The sequence below is a fragment of the Diadema antillarum genome, unplaced genomic scaffold (genome assembly GCF_040938485.1).
Source record: "Diadema antillarum isolate AM-2024a unplaced genomic scaffold, OU_Dant_1.0 seq00000136_RagTag, whole genome shotgun sequence".
NCBI classification, from domain to species: Eukaryota; Metazoa; Echinodermata; class Echinoidea; order Diadematoida; family Diadematidae; genus Diadema; species Diadema antillarum.
In genome coordinates this window covers 1,978,333-1,997,500 of record NW_027271213.1, presented here as the reverse complement: position 1 = coordinate 1,997,500, position 19,168 = coordinate 1,978,333, and the positions used below count along the sequence as shown (strand labels likewise).

General features: G+C 40.5%; 1 protein-coding gene across 1 annotated transcript in view; it reads left to right on the top strand.

Annotated features, from left to right (window-relative positions):
* Positions 1 to 19,168, top strand: part of LOC139727590 (solute carrier family 2, facilitated glucose transporter member 5-like) — a 60,747-nt gene that overhangs the window by 446 nt on the left and 41,133 nt on the right. The gene's annotated exons all lie outside the window — the stretch shown is intronic.

Genomic DNA, 19,168 nt, shown 5'->3' with positions numbered 1-19,168 from the left:
ACTTGGACACGTGACTTATCTCGGAGACGTCTTCGCGACGTCTTCTCAGCCGCAGCTAGTCGCGGAGTCTATATTGGTCCACAAAGTTTCAGAGACTTCTCCGTGACCTTGTGGAGACCCGTGGCGATCGACATACCGGCGACGACGTAAAAACGTAACTGAGACGTTTCCACGACTGAGAAGACGTCTCAGAAACGTCGCGGCGATGTCCCCGTGACGTCCTCGCGACTTCCAGACCAATAAGTTGTCACGTTGTTTGGAGGGGATCTATCGCTTGGTCTACTCTCACTTCGTCTAATAGCCATTTAGTCTCAACCCAAATAATCCAAAATCCCATTTCGTCTACAACCAGTTCGTCTAATGACCATGTAGTGCAATTGCCCAGTTGGCCTACATCCAGATGGGTTATGTCCATTTCGTCTAACACCCACAGTTTATTTGACACAGTGGGAAAATCAAAGGAGACAAAATTGCAATGAGACTATCTGGTCATTAGACGAAACGATACTTGGCCAAACTGAGCATTAGACCAAGTCAGGATTAGACCAAACCGGCATTAGACGAAATGGATGGTTGAGAGTAAACCAAGTGGCAAAACCTGTTTAGAGACGTCTCGGAGGTCGCCCAGGAGTGGCCTTCTTGGCGAGAGGGTAAGCCATTTCTTGCGTCACACGAGTCGCGGCAGTCACGGCGACGTCTTCTCCAGTGAGATAGGTCCCTTTACTCCAGACCTAGCTTTTGATGTTCTGTGCCAATTAAAGTAAATGAACACATTTTACTTCGTGCTTTTTATTTGAAGATCCCAACTTGAACAAAGCAGTATTATGCCATGACACATAATAGTTATTTGTAGTGACATTCATAAATGCAACTTTCTTTTTTAAAGACCAAAATCAATCCGTTCTTGGAAGCTTTATCTTTTGATATTTTTTAAAGTCATGTTCTGCGCCGTCTTTAAGTAGTTGCTGGTTTGCTGGGGTCTCATATACAGTTAAAGGACAAGTTCACCTTCATGTATATGTCGATTGAGTGAATGCAACAATATTAGTAGAACACATCAATGAAAGTTTGAGGAAAATCCGACAATCCGTTCAAAAGTTATGAATTTTTTAAGCATCTGCGCAATAACTGCTCGATGAGAAGACTACGACAGTGTGTGATGTCACATGCGTCCAACGATATAATGAAAATAAAAAGAGAATGTGACAAAATTTTACTTTTTGAATAAAGTGCACATTTCTTGGACTTGTTACTGATGTATGTTAAGGATAATATTATTCCCCTTGCCTTCTGAAAGAGAGAAGTTGAGTGTTCGTTTGTTATGCGAGAAAAGTGAAAATAAGGTGAATTTTCTTCATACTTCCTTTATACCATTGCACTCATGTGACATCACAAGCTAAAGTAGTCTTCTCATCCAGCCATGACTGAGCAGAAAATTTAAAAATTCATAACTTTTGAACGAATTCTCGGATTTTCCTCAAACTCTCACTGATGTGTTCTACTAATATTGCTGCATTCACTCAACCCACATGTCTATGAAGGTGAACTTGTCCTTTAAGAATTGAGATCGACATTGAGGTTCATTGTCTCCTTGCTGTAAGGAAATCCCGAATGCAAAACATTTATACTTTAGACAGTTTTTCATTCATCCAAATTCACTGAATGCGGTGTATCATCTTTTGAAACAAATTATGTTTAAAAATTAACAATGTTGACAGTTAGATATCAATTATTTTTAATCTAATCTAATTTGGTGTCATTGCATTTCATTTCACCTCATTTCACTTTTATCTTCAAAGTTCTGAAATGAAGATACACCGAAATAATGAATACAATATGATCTATGCAATGCAAAACATAGCATTGTCATAATAATGGTTGATGGTCGCTTGAGTGTATTACGTGATATACCGTCACTAGGATGGCTTTTTCAAATTTGCCAGTGCGTCATAAAGCCAAGTAGGAAGTAATAGCACCAATAGCACTCTTAACAGAGTCACTGTAGGATTTATGGTAATCGTAGTTCACCCCTCCAATCGATTTTGTCATTATCACTGGCATTACAATTTTACACTGTGAAAAAAAAATATATATATTTATTTATTTATTTAAGTAAACATTTAAAGTCACGTAACAGCGTTTGTCCGAATGGGGTGAAACTGAAAAACTGGAACGCAAATATAGAGGAATAGAACTAAGTTGCGAAATACACATTGTATTCGTGTCGCTAGTTTAATACCGCCGTTTATGCTTTTGTCGACCTAATCCGGCGATCACCGAGTAGGAAACCAGAACTTTGTCCGTGCAGGAACCGGTTGAAGCCGTGTAGTAGGCGATTATGTCCCCCTGGAGAAACACTCCGGGGAACCAAATCTCCGTGTCAGATTTCAGGATTTAATGTCTTAGGATGTAATATCCTGATTTCAACCGGCGATATGGTCCTAGGTCTTTTCAACACTGTCAGGAAATAGTGTCCCTACTCCCACACAGTATATCTGCCAGCAGCGATAGCGCCAGCGGCCGAAATGTACTGCGACAGTACAGGACATTGGGTCGAAATTTAATCATTTCAAATCTATAGATTAAGTGTTGTCTGTTTAATATCCATGACTGTATCTATTAATAGTTGAGTGGGAGTTCTGATGTGATTTGGATAACAAAATTACACTTCATAACCGAATATTAGTGTTTGATTCCAGACTTACGTGGTGACTAAGTGGCTACTTTCGACATAACACTCAGTCCCACACATTCCTATTTTTGCAGGGCAAGAAAATCGTCCTATTTTTAGTATGTACACGTTGTGTCGCTTGAGTATGTTTCTGTGTTATTTACTGGTGATTACACTTTTTTGGGGGGGGGGTGGGGGGGGGGGGGGGGGGGGTCAACATTAACCCACACCCCTACTACCACGCGAATAGAGTTCTAGCAGTGTTTCACAAGTTCTACGTCTGCATTCTGAATGCCACCATGGGTATACCTTTCGTGAAATTCGTTTTGAAAAAAATAATGATAATACACCTGTAGTGACTATTTTGTATAGCGCACATGTTCAATTTCGGTGCCAAAGGCACTTCGAAAAGAAAGAAAGAAAGAAAAATATACAAAGGCCTACATATACAAAACATGACAACAGGGAAGTAAATGACAAAAAAAAAGAAACATAATCCCTGATAAAGAACACAATTTTCTATTCTTTATGGATTGCAGTTATACGTAATCCTCAATGTGCGAGGAACATGTAAATTACGTCTTTTGTTCAGTTTTGCATGTTCCTGTAGATGAAAGTTGGCGCAATGGAATATGTTACTGATTCTACAGTTTGCATGATCCTATAACTGAAAGAGAGCGATTCCCATCCATGTTTATTTCTTGGTATTAGAATGGACAGTGCATCTCACATGAAGAACGTAAAGGCTTCGTCTCGACTTCAGTGTGTATTTGGGAATCGTATAGAGTCTTGCAAGTATGCGGGGAAAGAGAGTGAACTGAATGGTGTACTAATAACAGCTAGAATCTTAATAACAATATTTTTTTCAACGTAAAGAACGGAAGATTGGTGATATATAAACAATTACACTTTGTAGTGAAATTTAACAGGCGGTAGGCATAATTTTGGTATTGTTGAAGTGTTGTAACATCTCTCTGTGGAGATTACATAGCAGCGAATTCGAACGAGAACGAGAACAACTCAAGTCTATTATAGGATTCATTAAATGTGGCGTCCCACAGGGTAGCTTGTTAGGACCTTCACTTTTTGTTATTTACATTAATGACTTTTGCAGATCATGTGACATACTCTCATTTATACTCTTTGCTGATGATTCAAATATTTTCTTTTCTCACCAAAATCCAGGTACTCTCGTACGAATCGTTAATTCCGAATTGAAGAAAAAGTAACTCAGTGGATAAGAGCTATGATGAATTATCACTTAATCTCCAGAAAACTGACTTTTTAGCAATTCCATAGAAGCTTTACGCACAGATATAATTTCTGATGACTCTGCACGTATCACGGTGGACGATAAACTTTCGTGGAGGCCGCATATTATTAACATTAGTACAATAATTTCAAGTAATATTGGTATCATTAATAGACTCAAGTTTCATATTCCATTATCCTGTTTGTTGCCGTTGTATTTTCTCTAGTTTTACCTTATCTTAATTACGGACTCCTAGCATGGGGTAGTGCCCATCAAACTTTACTAGATAAACTACTGTTACAAAAAAAAAATCACTTCGTATATCATTTGTGTCCCGCCACGTTCTCATTCAGATCCATTATTTACTAGATATAAGATTTTAAAAATCAAAGATTTGTACTTTTTTTTTCATCTCGGTCAGTCACAGTTTTATGTTTAATTACAACGCAAATGCACTTCCCAATATTTTCAATTCAATGTTCCCACGGAACCAGTTTTATTTTTCATAAGTATCCCACTAGGCAATCTCCTGACATGGGCGTAAATCCCGGGGGGGGGGGGGGGGGGGATGGGGGGGGGATATATCCCCCCCCCCCCCCCTGAAATGGAGGAGAGGGGGATGGCCTGTACAATCATCCCCCCTGAAATTTGAGGGGAAAATGGAGGAAGCAGAAATGTGATTGTATTAATTTTGGCATATTGCATGACGTTCGTACGCCCGCCTTCACACAGGTAACAGAGCTGAACAGTATTCTCTCTAAATACGTTTACAGGATAATGTATAGGCCTACATAATTTTCTCAAGCGCTCGCTCGCTTCGCTCGCTCGCGAAGAAAATAATATCGACATAAGGTATGGTCCAGACGTTGATAACGTCAAATAGCGTATAGGCCTACATGTAAACATGCTATAACGCGAGCAACTCGGGACCATCTGCAAATTATGTATGAAAACAAACAAACAAACAAACAAGCAATAACAAAACTACACTGCCATAATTTAAACCCCCCTCCATTTCCTGAATCATTCCTGAAACAATGATGACTCTGATGACTCAGTCAGGATACATCTGTGGGCATACACAGGAATGGAATCTATCGGGGGGGGGGGGGGGGGGCAAAGGGGCATTCCCCCATCCCTACGGAAATGTTGGGGCAGACAAATCATTTGTCCCCCAAGCAATTCCCGACATGAGGACAAATCTCGAACTGTCTTCATGGAAAATTGTCCAAATACCGCCAGAACTATGCACCAAATCGTTGAATTGCAATGATAAACATGCAAAAGCTCCTCTACTGGATCCCTTTCGATAGACTTTGTACACTTTTGATATTGACGTTTTTCCTAATATTTTATCCAGTGGCGTAACTACGGGGGTGGGGTGGTGGCCCACTGGGGGCACGTGCCCCCCCCCCCCCCAAATCCGCTGGTAAAAAAAGACACCAAAATGGTAATTCAAGGGTTAGTAAACTACTTTTGAAATCGACATGAAAGGGTGATCAATTGAGAAATAAGATATTTTTCTAAGATTTCTTTTAACCATAATTGAAGAGGGATATAGTGCGCACCGAGCGCCCCCTCCCCCTCTTAATTTCTAAAGCGAAAAAATATAGCTACAATCGGCAGTTTTTTGACTGTAAAATGTCAAAATTTTCAAGCTCGCTCGCTCCGCTCGCTCGCATTTAATCGCTATGCCATTCTCCTGATGTTACTGCCAGTAATTGCCTGCAGTTGCGCCCGGTGCGGCCCCCCCCCCCCATTAATTTCCAAGCCGAAAAAGTATAGCTACAAACGGCAGTTTTGGAACTGTAAAAATGTCCAAATTTTCAAGCTCGCTCGCTTCGCTCGCTCTCATTTGATTTTAATCGTTATGCCATTCTCCTGATGTTGCTGCCAGTAATTGTCAGCAGTTGCGCCCGGTGCGCCCCCTCCCCCCTTAATTTCCAAAGCGAAAAAATGTAGCTGTAAACGGCAGTTTTTGGACTGTAAAATGTCAAAATTTTCAAGCTCGCTCACTCCGCTCGCTCGCATTTAATCGTTATGCAATTTTCCTGCTGTTGCTGCCAGTAATTTGTCGTTTCATGCCGTCATTCCATAATCCATGTAAGGAAAACTTACAATGTTGCTCAATGACTGCGCTGTGGAATGTATCACATTCCGTTATGTGTAGTCCCCATTAAGTTTGCAGACTGACAGGGCACGCACACACGCGCACACACACATACACACGCACGCACGCACAAGCATACACACCCCCAAAATTACTTTTCCACGAGGTCCCCCCCCCCATGTCTTGACCCACGGTACGCCACTGATTTTATCAAAGAGTGTGCGGCAGATCTTTCACTTACAAAAGCTCCCTCATATGCAGAGGCGTCGATGGGGGGGGGGGGGGGAATGGTTCCCCCATAAAAGTATTGGGATGGGGACAAACATATCATTTTTATCCTCCTCGTAACTCCCGAGATATGGAAATGTTCTTACTTTTTTGATAGAAAACTGTGAATATTTCACCCAAAGATGGCTGAATTTAAATTCTGGAAAAAAAAATCTCCCTCGTGTAAGAGGGGGACAGGCCTACCTCCTCCCATACCCTCCCCGTACAGTCCTTTCAACTTAATACACTTTATAGATTTACAGATTTTAAAATGTTTCATCTAAAGCGTGCGCCAGGTCTGTTACTTCAGTTTAACAAAATGCAAAAGTTCCGTTGGTGGGGGAGATATCTAGACACTTTCAATTAATGGAAGGTCCCCCCCCCCCCCCCCAAAAAAAAAAAAAAAAAAAAAAACCCAAAACAAAACAGTATACTCTTCTGGGGTTGAAGTTTTCCCAGATTACCTCATAGATTTGATTACGAGATATTCTCATCTGAATTCTAAAAATGCAAAGGCACCCTCTGTGCAGGGACGTCGATCCAGGAGGACGGGGGCGTGGATGGGGGAGGGTGGAGGGGCAAACATATCATTCTGATCCCCAATGATTCCCGAAATGAGAAAAAAAAAGTCTTGCGTTTTTTGATAGCGAAACTGTCCAAATATCTTATCCAATAAGTGTGCACCACATTGCAGAATTTCAATTCTCAAAATGAAAAAAAAAAAAAATCTCACGTGCGAGGGGGATACCCCCTCCCCTTTCGGTCCTCTTCCTTTTTTCTTTTTAGATTGACAGATTCCGAAATGTTTATCTTAAGAGTGCACTAGTTCTGTCACTTCAGTTACAAAAAAAAAAACAAAAACAAAAACAAAAACAAACACACAAAAGATCCACCACGGAAGGGAGGGGATATCTTCTTTCAATCAACCCTTTCCCCGCTTTGTTTCCCATTAAAAACTACAGTATACTTTTGGGATTAACAGCTTTCCAAATTTTTCATTAATTTTTTTCATTTTTATTATGATGCAAAGGCCCAATCGTATGCAGGGTCGTCGATCCTGGAGGACGAGGAGGGGGGGGGGGGGCAAATATGTCAATATGTCAAAGGCAAATTGTTCATTGTAATCTACCTCTCGCTCGGGTTCGGTCGCGTTCATGACATTCAGTGCAAGAGTTAACGCAAGAAGTTTATTTAAATGATACCTCTTAGGTAAATTGTTCAATAATAATCTACATACAAATATTCTGCTACCTTAAACAAGTGGGACTGTTTCATGTCGATAAAACCAAGGAGGTTCTAGAGAATGGAGTCACAACTGTCTTATTTCCTTTGCTAGATGTTCGAAGCCGCCGCTCAAAAATATTTGAAGCATGTGCCAAACAGGATCTGCCGCGCAGATACGAAGACAATTGACTCGTGTCTCACTGCATAATCACCAGCCACTTTCAAAGGAAGATATGTCTTTGTGATAGTAAATACTTTTCGCTATCCCTTCTTATAAAAGGTAGGTGGTACAGACACAAGGATGCGCGAATAGAAATTGAGCAAAAAATGCAGAAATAAAGATGAAAATTACTCGACTGGGCATACACGGGCACTATCTATATCAATAAAGAATAATACTTGAAGATTATTCAATATTAGTTTCATGTGTGGAAATTAAGCGGAAAAGTGATAAAACAAGCTTTCCAGGATGGTACATGATCATTTTCACATGATACAGCTCTTATTTACACTTTAGCGGTCATGATATTCAGTGTAAGAATTAATACAAGAAGTTTATTCATGATGCCATTTTATAGCCAAATTGTTTCATAATAATCGACATCTAAATATACTGCTACCTCAAACAAGTTGGACCTTCTCAAGTCGACAAAACGCGCAAAAACATGCATCAAATTGCACCATTTACAACATTAATATGCAAAAAGTTCTCACCGTGGGAGGGGGAACATCCCCCTCCCACACCCTCCCCCTACCCCCCCCCCCTCTCTCTCTCTCTCTCTCTCTCTCTCGCTCCGCTCCCGTGGGTTCGGTCGCGTTCATGATATTCAGTGTAAGAATTAATACAATAAGTTTATTTATATGATACCATTTTATAGCAAAATTGTATAATAATAATATGCTACCTTTTAAACAAGTGGGACTGTTTCAAGTCGACAAGACGCTCAAAAACATGCACCGCTCCCTCGCACAGGTATTTCAAAAACAAGAAAGTCTTCGTAGTTTAAGGTCTGATTTTCCGCCGAAAGTCGGCTCACAAGCAAAAAAAAAAGGAAAAAAATGTGTGTGTGTGTGTGTGTGTGTGTGATGGGGGGGGGGGGGGGCACCAAGCTTCACCAAGCCCCCCCCCCCCTAATAAGGCTGCGCCAGTCTGCTTATGGGCTTGTAATCGTGGTGATGGTGACTATCCGATCATCCCCCCCCCCCCCCACTCCTCAGTATGGATTTACGCCGTTGCCTCCTGAGAACTTTATTGGCTCAGATACATTTATTTACACGGTCCTAGATTTTGGAATTTCTGAGCTGTGAAATAACAAATTCTTCATCTTTGTATTATTCCGTGCAAGTTGAAATTCTTTCTGTTATATCCTCTCTAATATCCTGTTTTTATTAGCTAGGTCTGTACCCCAATTCCCTGTTCCATTTCCCTTGTTCAGCGTGTATAGGCATTCTCTCTTTTTTTCCTTCCGTTCTTTCCATCTATTCTGTCAAGTCGTCTTGTGTTTCTCCTGTTTTGTTCCGTCCTGTCGTAAATTATGTTTGTGATATGTATTTGTAAATAAGTAATTCATAAGATTTTTTTTTGAGTGGTGAACAGTATATAAGCTTGCTTTTTAGTGGACCACTCAATTCTTTTTTTTTTCTTAACTAAAACATAACTTTGCGTTTTTGTCAGTATGCATTCTTATGTTTATCTGTATCATTTTATCTCTTGCAGAGGCGAATGTTTATGTTCATGATATAATTAGTGATTTATTTTGTTATGTTCTGTTGGAAAAAGAAGAATGAAAATTAATGAATTGAATTGAATTGAATTGAGTAATCTTTTGTTCATGATTTGATTCGTCCAGATCATGCGGTTAAAGATGTCATACCGTATATATAATTAGGAACTCATCAATCTCAAGCTGAGAAGTGAAACCTATTATGATTTATCTGAAACATATTTACAAATGCTTTACTAAGTGTTACTAATTTCCTACTTCGTTGACTTCTATTAGTAGAACAGATAAGCCGAAAAATTGTGAAAAATTTGACTAAAGCATGAAATTTTCACCAGTGTTAGTACATGTTATAAGATTCATTTTAAGTCTGAATTGACCTCTGATGACCTCCAATGGTCAATGACCTCAAAATTTGATAGAAATTGATATTTTGCGTCATTGATTAATGTTAAATATGGTAATGATGTACTAAAAACTCATTTTTGTTACAGTGGAATTGTCTTCATGATCCATAGAACCCTGACAGGTTTCTACCTTTGACCTCTGATGACCTCCAGAGGTCAATGACCTCAAAATTTGATAAAAATTGATATTTTGCGTCATTGATTAATGTTAAATATGGTAATGATGTACTAAAAACTCATTTTTGTTACAGTGGAATTGTCTTCATGTTCCATAGATCCTTGACAGGTTTCTACCTTTGACCTCCAATGACCTCCAGAGGTCAATGACCTCAAATTATCAAAATTTTGATATTTGGTGCAATTTGTTGATGATAAACATAACGATGTCCTAAAAATTCATTTGTGTTACAACTGAATCGTTTTCCTATTCCTCAGATCCAGGGAAATTATTTACACGTCTCTGCCTTTGACCTCTGAGGACTGTGACAGGTCAATGACCTCAAAATATCAAAATATTGATATTTAATGTATATTCAATGGTTAACTGTATACCTGGTGTGCAGTCATGCATTATGCTATTAGCATTTATACTACAAGAAGTGTCTTCTCATTCCACAGAACATTGGTCATTACCCTGTGTATATCCAACTTTGACCTCTAAGGACAGTGTGAGGTCAGACTTTTAGAATATCACTAAAAATTTGTGTAGGATTGCAAATATTGATGTTTGGCTTCAATGGTTTAATCCTAAATGTTTAATCATGTACAAATCACGCCTTGACGTTATAATCAAAGTATGTATCCACATTCCACAAAGCATTGGTTCATAGTGGTTAACAAGTCTCAGGAATGTGAGCGGTCAATTACTTCAGAAATGAAGCTTACGTGTCTTCAGTGATGGCAGTGACCTCAAATATAATATTTATGTTTGGGTTAGTCACTTTATGCAGACTAGCTTGCATGAAATTATGTGCAACATTATCCAATTTGCACTGGACATAATTTGTACGCTTAAACATGGAAGGTGGGGAGAGGAGTACCATATTTTGGGTTGATGCTTAATAGTTTGTGAACAGGCATATGGCAAAGTCCCTTGAACTGGATGAAAGGGTGACAGATGCTAACCAGAAAACAACAGGCCTACCTCATCAGATGTACGTCACGAGTCAAACAACCAGAGTCGTACAGCCCATGAGTTACGCAGCCCACGAGTCATACATCCCGTGACCTAAACACTAGATGAACATTACAAGGTCAATGAGCTCGACATCAAATATAATAGGCCCACAAGCTGTGCGGTCCGCGAGCTCGACACTCGAGGAAAACAAGGCCCACGAGATTAATATATGTATTACATCAGAAAGCTTAATCCATTCAGTTGAGGTCTTTGTGGACCTCCCCCTCCCCCCATGTGTCGGACTCTTATGGGCCTGGTTTGCCTAAGTGTCAAGCTCATGGGCAATGCTACCTAGTTTCGAGCTGGCGGGCCTGTGTTGGTCAGTGTCAAGTTCGTGGGCTGTATGGTTCCGGTGAATGACTCATGGTATTGAAGCATACAGTGACGTCATGGACCATCTGTAAAGCGACATACTGTGAGGCATAACATGCATTCCACATGAAGCAACCCTGTGTCTTGCAACTTGCTATTGTCATCCAATTAAGTTTGGGTCATTACGTCAGGCAATTTTGGGCATTTTTTCAATGACCTGTTTAGGAACCTCAATTCCAAATAGGAGTGGAACTACTATTTACTCTAATTGTCTTCTTTATGCTCGATACTCCTTAACACTTGGGCCTGGCCAAGAGTTGTGCCCCCATGCCCAAATATTGGTTGTTTCCACTAATGGCCGCCATCCGGTTTGCATCCAATGTGTGAATCAGGGTACGCTAGCAGCGGGTAATATCACCTGCATGATCCGGTTAAGACTCTTTGCCAGCAAGTGATGATATAGTGTAACCTGCTGAAATTGGTATAGATCTATACCCTCGATCTCTTTCATTAACAGGGCAGCATCTGCGTCTTCAGTGAAGCACGCGATTGAGCCTACGTACATTGCACGGATCGGCACACAAATCTCCTCCACGACTAAACTGGATAGACATCCTGAGGTCAGACCAGCGTTCTTATAGGTGCACAACCACTGTATGCGATCATCAGAATCTTCCAATGACAATATCTAAACAGTTTGGGTGAAGGCAAGCTTGTCTCTATGATGAGTGCATTGCACATAGAGTACAGGATGCACGAGATGATAAGAAAGCTTCTTTTTGACTCGCGGGATAGGCTACAATCCTTTCTCAGGCAGAGCAAGGAGGTACTAGGCCTAGTACCTCCTTGGGCATAGGTTCTGAATTATCGGGTCGTGCTCAGTCTGCACACAGTGAGCTGAACACCATTATCAAGTATACGTGTATAATGATTGTGTGTAATGATATGGGAAAAATGCATGGAAAAAATCAAAATACATGTTTATGTATTTTACGTGGAATCAGTTCCTGTCTGTTGTCTTGGAAGAAATGCATTAATCTTGCAATGTTGTTGTTTATTATTTTCCCTCTCCATCACGAGTATATATGGAACGTGTTGATCAAAGTTTTTGTGATGTCGGAAAATGCGAGGCTGTATTGCAGGTGGCCTATTGCAGGTGGCCTTCAATTTGTTTTTCACAGTATATTGGCATGTTTAACAGACTGTAACTCACCAAGATGCCTCTTGAAATGTTTTGAAAAACTTCTGCTTGATTTGACATGAGCGGATGATTATCAGTTGTCTTTCTGCTTTTTCATCTTGTGTGAAACAAAGCATTGTTTCTCTTCAAAAGATAGCGTGCCAATTAATCTGCACTTACTGTTGGTGCTCTATCGGCCCTATAAGACATTCAAACCCACCTTCAGCCTAGACATCCGTAGGCGTTGTGGTGTCGAGCGGGATCTGAACATCTCTCATGAAGCGAGACTTCTCTTTTCTTTTCTTTTCCCCACAAACAATGTGAAACAAAGATATCCGTAGGCGTTGTGGTATGTAGACGTGGTAGAACGAGAATTCTCTTCTCTTTTCTTTTCTTTTCCCCACTAACAAACAAGTTTAGCAGGAAACACAGAAGCATTTGCACATACTGTTTACATTTCCCATCGCATGCTTTTAACATCGGAATTTTCACGTACACATTTTGCCTGGAAAAGAATTACCATGAACTTTTCAACACAATACATGTTCAATAGACTGAAGCCATTTGGTTCATATATAATTTACTCGACAGAGTGATTTATAGGGGCCTGCAAACAGTAGAATGATGTGCCCCTTAACATATCAGACTACTACATCTCTTGAAATGTCTTCAAACGTAAATTAAAGTCATTCCTCTTAAATGATTACTCTCGGTTGACGAATGAGGTCCTCGTCTGCATGTCATTGTCGATCTCGTCAGTGTGACTGGGCCGTCCGTTGAGCGGTCTGCCGTCACGCTGTCAGTATTCTCTTCGTCACCATCACTCTCCACTTTGTATCAGTCTGACAGGGCGCTTCAACATCTCCGATGACACCAGTTGACTGTTTGGAGTTTGTAATTGCACTCCAAATTGGCGTAAACCAAAGTTTTGTCTTATCGTGACTCATAGTTTTTCCTTATGTCCTGCTGCTCGCCGGTTCAGTCATGACAGTCAGATCCTCATCACATTCACAGCGTAGGTCTATGGTGCATTCAGCGTCGTTAAAGATTAGTTGGTTGACTTGGAGGGGGGGGGGGCATGGTGTACCAAGAAAGGGGGACTCCTGACTCTATCTCTGTAGTTTCCAACTATTCTCAAAGTTCCTCAAAATTCCAAAATACTCTGCTGCCTTTGCTTCACTACATAGACTTAGTGTGAAGCCGCTCCCACTGTGCTTGCCACTCTAACTTATTTCTGGGCTGAGACATGTTTTTTAATAACTAATTTACTAACAAACTTCCTTTCCCTAAAGCATTTCATTGGCTCAATCTTATAATGGGGTGTGGCGTTCACTAGAAATTAATTCCTAACTGGTCAAATGTTCAATTTGCTCCTCCTATTCGTTTCTGTGAAAACTCAATTTTCTGTGATTCATCTCAATTTCTGATTAACTCGCCCACTCTCTTTTAGTTTCTTCATTCACTTGTTCTCTGTAACCACTGGTAAAGACTTTATTGTTTCTTGGATATCAAAATGATAAACCAAATGAATATTAGTGTCCTTAGGCTATGGCAACCAACGTCATCGTTGTTCTGGGTCATTACCCCTGAATTTGTCTGTGGAGTTCCTGTTTGACCCACTCCACTAAACAATAAATGCTAAAATAGAGGGATAAATTCTGGCAGGAGGGCCACCTTTTAGCTCAGAGGGTCATTTATGTTTGGGGATCAGAGGGCAAATACATGTCATCACGTCATTCCCCGTAATTTGGCGCGGGGCTTTTAGTCTGAGAGCTGGCTGCTGGTCAATTTACCCCACCAAGCCCAAAAGGTTTGACCCCTCAGAGTTGCTGGGGCCACCCTCCTCATTGAAAAAATGCGCGTCAGCCTGGTCCCTGAGGGTGGGTTCGGCCCCCAGGGACCCCCCGAAAAGGCCCTCCGGCCGGTGTAATTTACCCCATGGAGCCCATGGACCAAACTTGGCCTAAATGAATGTCCTATGGGTGTACATAATCAAAAAATAAAAACTTACAAAATATCTGGTCGGGAAAGGGGTTGCCAGACCACTTGTTTGGACGCACAAAACCTTGTTTTCGGTCAAGGAGTCTGCGCCAAGACTACACTGTCCCATAGGTCCTGTACTGTAGCGTCTCCCGCCAGTCTCCAGTTAGTGCATGTAGTAGTCTTGGCGCAGACTCCTTTACACCCAACAAGGGTTGTGCCTGCAAATTACCCGTTTATACCCTGGGAACCAGGGTAGTTTGCATGCACAATTTGACCACACACACACACACACACACACACACACACACACACACATGCTCACACATGCCTCTATGTAGTATATACCATAACACTAAAAATGTTATTTAGGTTTCTTAATAATACAGCCATAATACCTTGCACATAATTAATGTCAGACATATAAGATGTTCATACCTTTTGAATGTTTTACATGGATACTATCAATACACCTTTAAGGAACACTGAAGAAATTTGAAATTTGTGTGAAGTTGTATTTTGTTTTACTGGTCACACAGCCTACTTTTTCTGTATGATGTATTCACCTTATGAGACACAAATAGAGCTTTTCAGAAAATGCTGAAATAAAACTTTTGTTATGAATAGACTTCAATTTCAGACCAACCACAACAGCACTAAAGGCCAGTTGTATAACACATTTAAGTAAACATTTTCATCATCACTGCAGTGCATTAAACATACGTTAAATAAAGTTTATGTCAAAAAGTCGGATTTAGCTTGGATTACGTCTCTTTCTCCTGCTTGATATCCTCTTTTAAATACATGTACAAATAACAAGTCTCAATCCTCATATCCTCATATAAGATTCTTTTGAAAACCTCAAACTAATAACTTTTTGTGTTTTTGGCTAATAAAACCACCCTTTGATGTATAAAATAGGCAAGGGTTACAGCATCCATTAAAACATTCCTTTATTTGACTCTAATAGATTCCAAATCAGAATAAACTGCATAACATAACATTCAGCATGTTCAGGAAGGAGATTAATGGTTTTGGAAATGATATTGATCCATTTTCATACTCAGCAGTACATGACACCTCATAGTTTGGGACAAATATCTGCATAAGACTTATGAACACAATTATGGTGTTCTATATAAATTGTATACATGTATTGCTGAACTTCCTTGAAACATCAAATAACAAGCTTCACAATAGAATGCTAACTTTCTGTAATGAAAATAAAAGGCTGGGAGCATTTACTTTGATCTTGTGTTCTCTTTATTTCTTCAGCACTTTTTTTTTTGGTCAAATTCTAATTTCTGGAGATACTTTTTATTCATAGTAGTTCTAAGCCCCACACAAATGGTGTCACATACTGCAAACACTGCAATTGACCGTGACCAGTACACTGTGACTAAGCTGAAACATAAAATCATCAGCTAAATAGCTCTCTTTTTATATAGCATATAGGCTGAGAGTATCAACTTGGTCTTGTGGTCTCTTTATATCAGCATGTTTGTCAACTCCTTATTTCTGGAGATACTTCATCTTTAGTTCCCCAGCCCCACACAAACAAAACTCAACCTATGGTGTCACATACTGCAAACAGCGCATCATATAGTATGATTGCCATTAACCCTGGACACACACATACAATGTTGAAACACAAAATTAACAGCTAAATGAAATGTTCGCTTCATCTCTTTTCTTTAACAATATTATGCACGTTGAGAGCATTTACATGTTGTGTTCTTGTGTTCTCTTTTATATCAGAATTTTTGTCAACTCCTCATTTATGAGATACTTTGTCTACCTGCCCTTCCTCCCCCCCCCCAAAAAGGTAATACTTTCAGGGTGTAATATACCATGTACAGTTACAATGTAGTTCATGTTTATGATTTAATTGCCATTCAAAACTGGCAATTACACATCAAGCCATCCATTGCACTCTATGGAAGACTAAAGCTTACATAATTTACATAATGTAGGCCTGATAAGCATTGCACATGCCTGTTACAGTCGCAGGCTATGATTCCTGAACTGAACAGTATTTGGCATGTTTGTTCATAAAAACATCAAACATAATTTCATATTTTAGTCTATCATACAGTATGATGCATGATTTGAGGCATATATAACTGAAGTCTACTCATACATGTGTATATATATATATATATATATATATATACAGTGGCGTATCTAGGGGGGGGCAAGGGGGGCACGTGCCCCGGGCGCCACTCCTTGGGGGCGCAAAAAAAAAGAAGAAAAAAGAAAAAAGAAAAAAGGAAGAAAAAAGGAAAAAAGAAGAAGAAGAAAAACTCACCGGAAAGGGGGGGGGGAAAGAATGGTGGGGGGGGGGGGCAGAAAACCAAATCAAAAAAAGATAAAAACAAAACATAATGATGACTCGGACAAAATGACAATGTTTATTGTGTTCACACAAGAATTCCATGTTGTGTAAGCTGCAATACAACAATTTTCGGCTCGCTCGCTGCGCTCGCTCTCTAAATTTTATATAGAAGAAGAAGGTGAGAACAAAATGTGATGATGGCGCGGACAAAATGACAATGTCTATTGTGTTCACACATGCCATTTTATGTTTAGCAGGCAAAATGTTTCACGGAGCAGCGGCTGCAATTTCTTTCGTTCTGAAGCGATCGCCAATTGGATCAAAAGAAGGCGCCAACGGTTTCGAAAATACGGGAGGGGGCGCCAAAAAAATCAAACAAGATAAGAACAAAATGATGACGTGGAAATATACAAATTTCGGCTCAATCGCTCGTACTAATTTAGAGTATTTCTTCAAGTCCTCAGTTTGTTGGTAAAAAACGTTATCTATAAGGCCGTCACTATATCTTGATTAGAATTGTAAGATTTGATAAGCAAAATATGACAAGAGTTCCATGTTTTGTAAGCTGAAATACAAAAATTTTCTGCTCGCTCGCTGCGCTCGCTCGCCAAAATTTATCAAAACAAAAAGGAGATAAGAACAAAACGTCATATGACGCGGAAATATACAAATTTCGGCTCACTCGCGCGTACATGGGGGGGGGGGGGGGGCATTTCATGAAGCAATTTGTCAGATATCTCGTCTGACAAACTGTTAAAAGCTACTGAAATCCTTGCTTCTGATTGGCTGAGAGCAAATTTTGTCCGACAAGTTGTCGGACAAAATGCTTCATGAAATGCCCCCTGATTCAGAATATTTTTTAAAGTACTCAGTTTCTTGGTATAGATAAATCGTTATCTATAAGGCCGTCACTATCTTGATTAGAATTGTAAGATTTGATAAGCAAAAAATGACAAGAATTCCATGTTTTGTCAGCTGAAATACAAAAATTTTCGGCTCGCTCGCTGCGCTCACTCGCCAAAATTTATCAAAATTCATTACATTTAAATCACTTTCAAAAGACCCCTTTTAAGGGCTTGAAAAGCATATCATGTGGACTTTGCTTAAAGTCCCTACCGGGATCGGGTTGGGGTTGAACACTAGTCTTTTTCAGAAATTACGGACGCAATTTTCGCGCTTGCCCCGGGCGCCGTTTTCCCTAGATACGCCACTGTATATATATATATATTGTTTTCTTATAAGGTGGATACATAACAAAGCATAAGCAGGTTGTGTGGCCAGTAAAACACAATACAATTTCACACAAATTTCAAAATTTCCTCAGCGTACCTGCTTGAAGGTTCACTGATAGTATCAATGTAAAACTTCAAAAGGTGTGAACATCTTATAGGTCTGACATTAATTGTGTGCCAGGTATTATGGCTGTATTACTGAGAAACCTACACTTATGTTTAGTGTTATGGTATATACAATAGAGTAATGTGTGAACATTGTGTGTGTGTGTGTGTGTGTGTGTGTGTGCGCGCGTGTGTGCGTGTGTGCTTGTGTGCGTGTGTGCGTGTGTGTGTGTGTGTGTGTGTGTGTGTGTGTGTGTGTGTGTGTGTGGTCAAATTGTGCATGCAAACTCCCCTGGTTCCCAGGGTACAGCGGGTAGTTTGCAGGCACAAACCCTTGTTGGGCGTAAAGGAGTCTGCGCCAAGACTACTACATGCACTAACTGGAGACTGGTGGGAGACGCTACAGTACAGGACCTATGGGACAGTGTAGTCTTGGTGCAGACTCCTTGACCGAAAACAAGGTTTTATGCATCCAAACAAGTGGTCTGGCAACCCCTTTCCCGACCAGATATTTTGTCAGTTTTTATTTTTTAATTATGTACACCCATAGGACATTCATTTAGGCCAAGTTTGGTCCATGGGCTCCATGGGGTAAATTACACCCGCCGGAGGGCCTTTTCGGGGGGTCCCTGGGGGCCGAACCCGCCCTCAGGGACCAGGCTGACGCGCATTTTTTCAGTGAGGAGGGTGGCCCCAGCAACTATAGTTACGTTCAGACGGGAGCCCTTAACCTCGAAGTTAGGAAACTTCGAGGTTAGAGCTTGTAGTTAGGGACCGTGAAGACGCACTCGTAGTTAGCAAACCTCGAGGTTTGCTCGATGTTTCGAGCCACGAGAAATCTTATGGTTAGCGCTCTAACCACGAGCCGCGGGGGGTCCCCACTCGTAGTTAAGCACCGTGTGGACACAAAAAACAACGAACTCGAAGTTAAGAGTGACCTCGCCGTAAACTCCAGCCCCCACAATTTCCCTCTGCTTCCGGGTCAACCTCCCAAACGTACACCACAAATACACTACACGTGAAAAACCTATGACGCACGACACAACAACATCATCTTTTCTTCCCATGCGCTTGATCTCTGAAACTGAACACGTCGAACTAGATCGCTACTGTATTCTATATTCTTCTCCGACGCTTAAAAAAATGTTTTCGACGAATATCTTCATAAAGGAATAAAGGCATCAGTGCAGTGCTA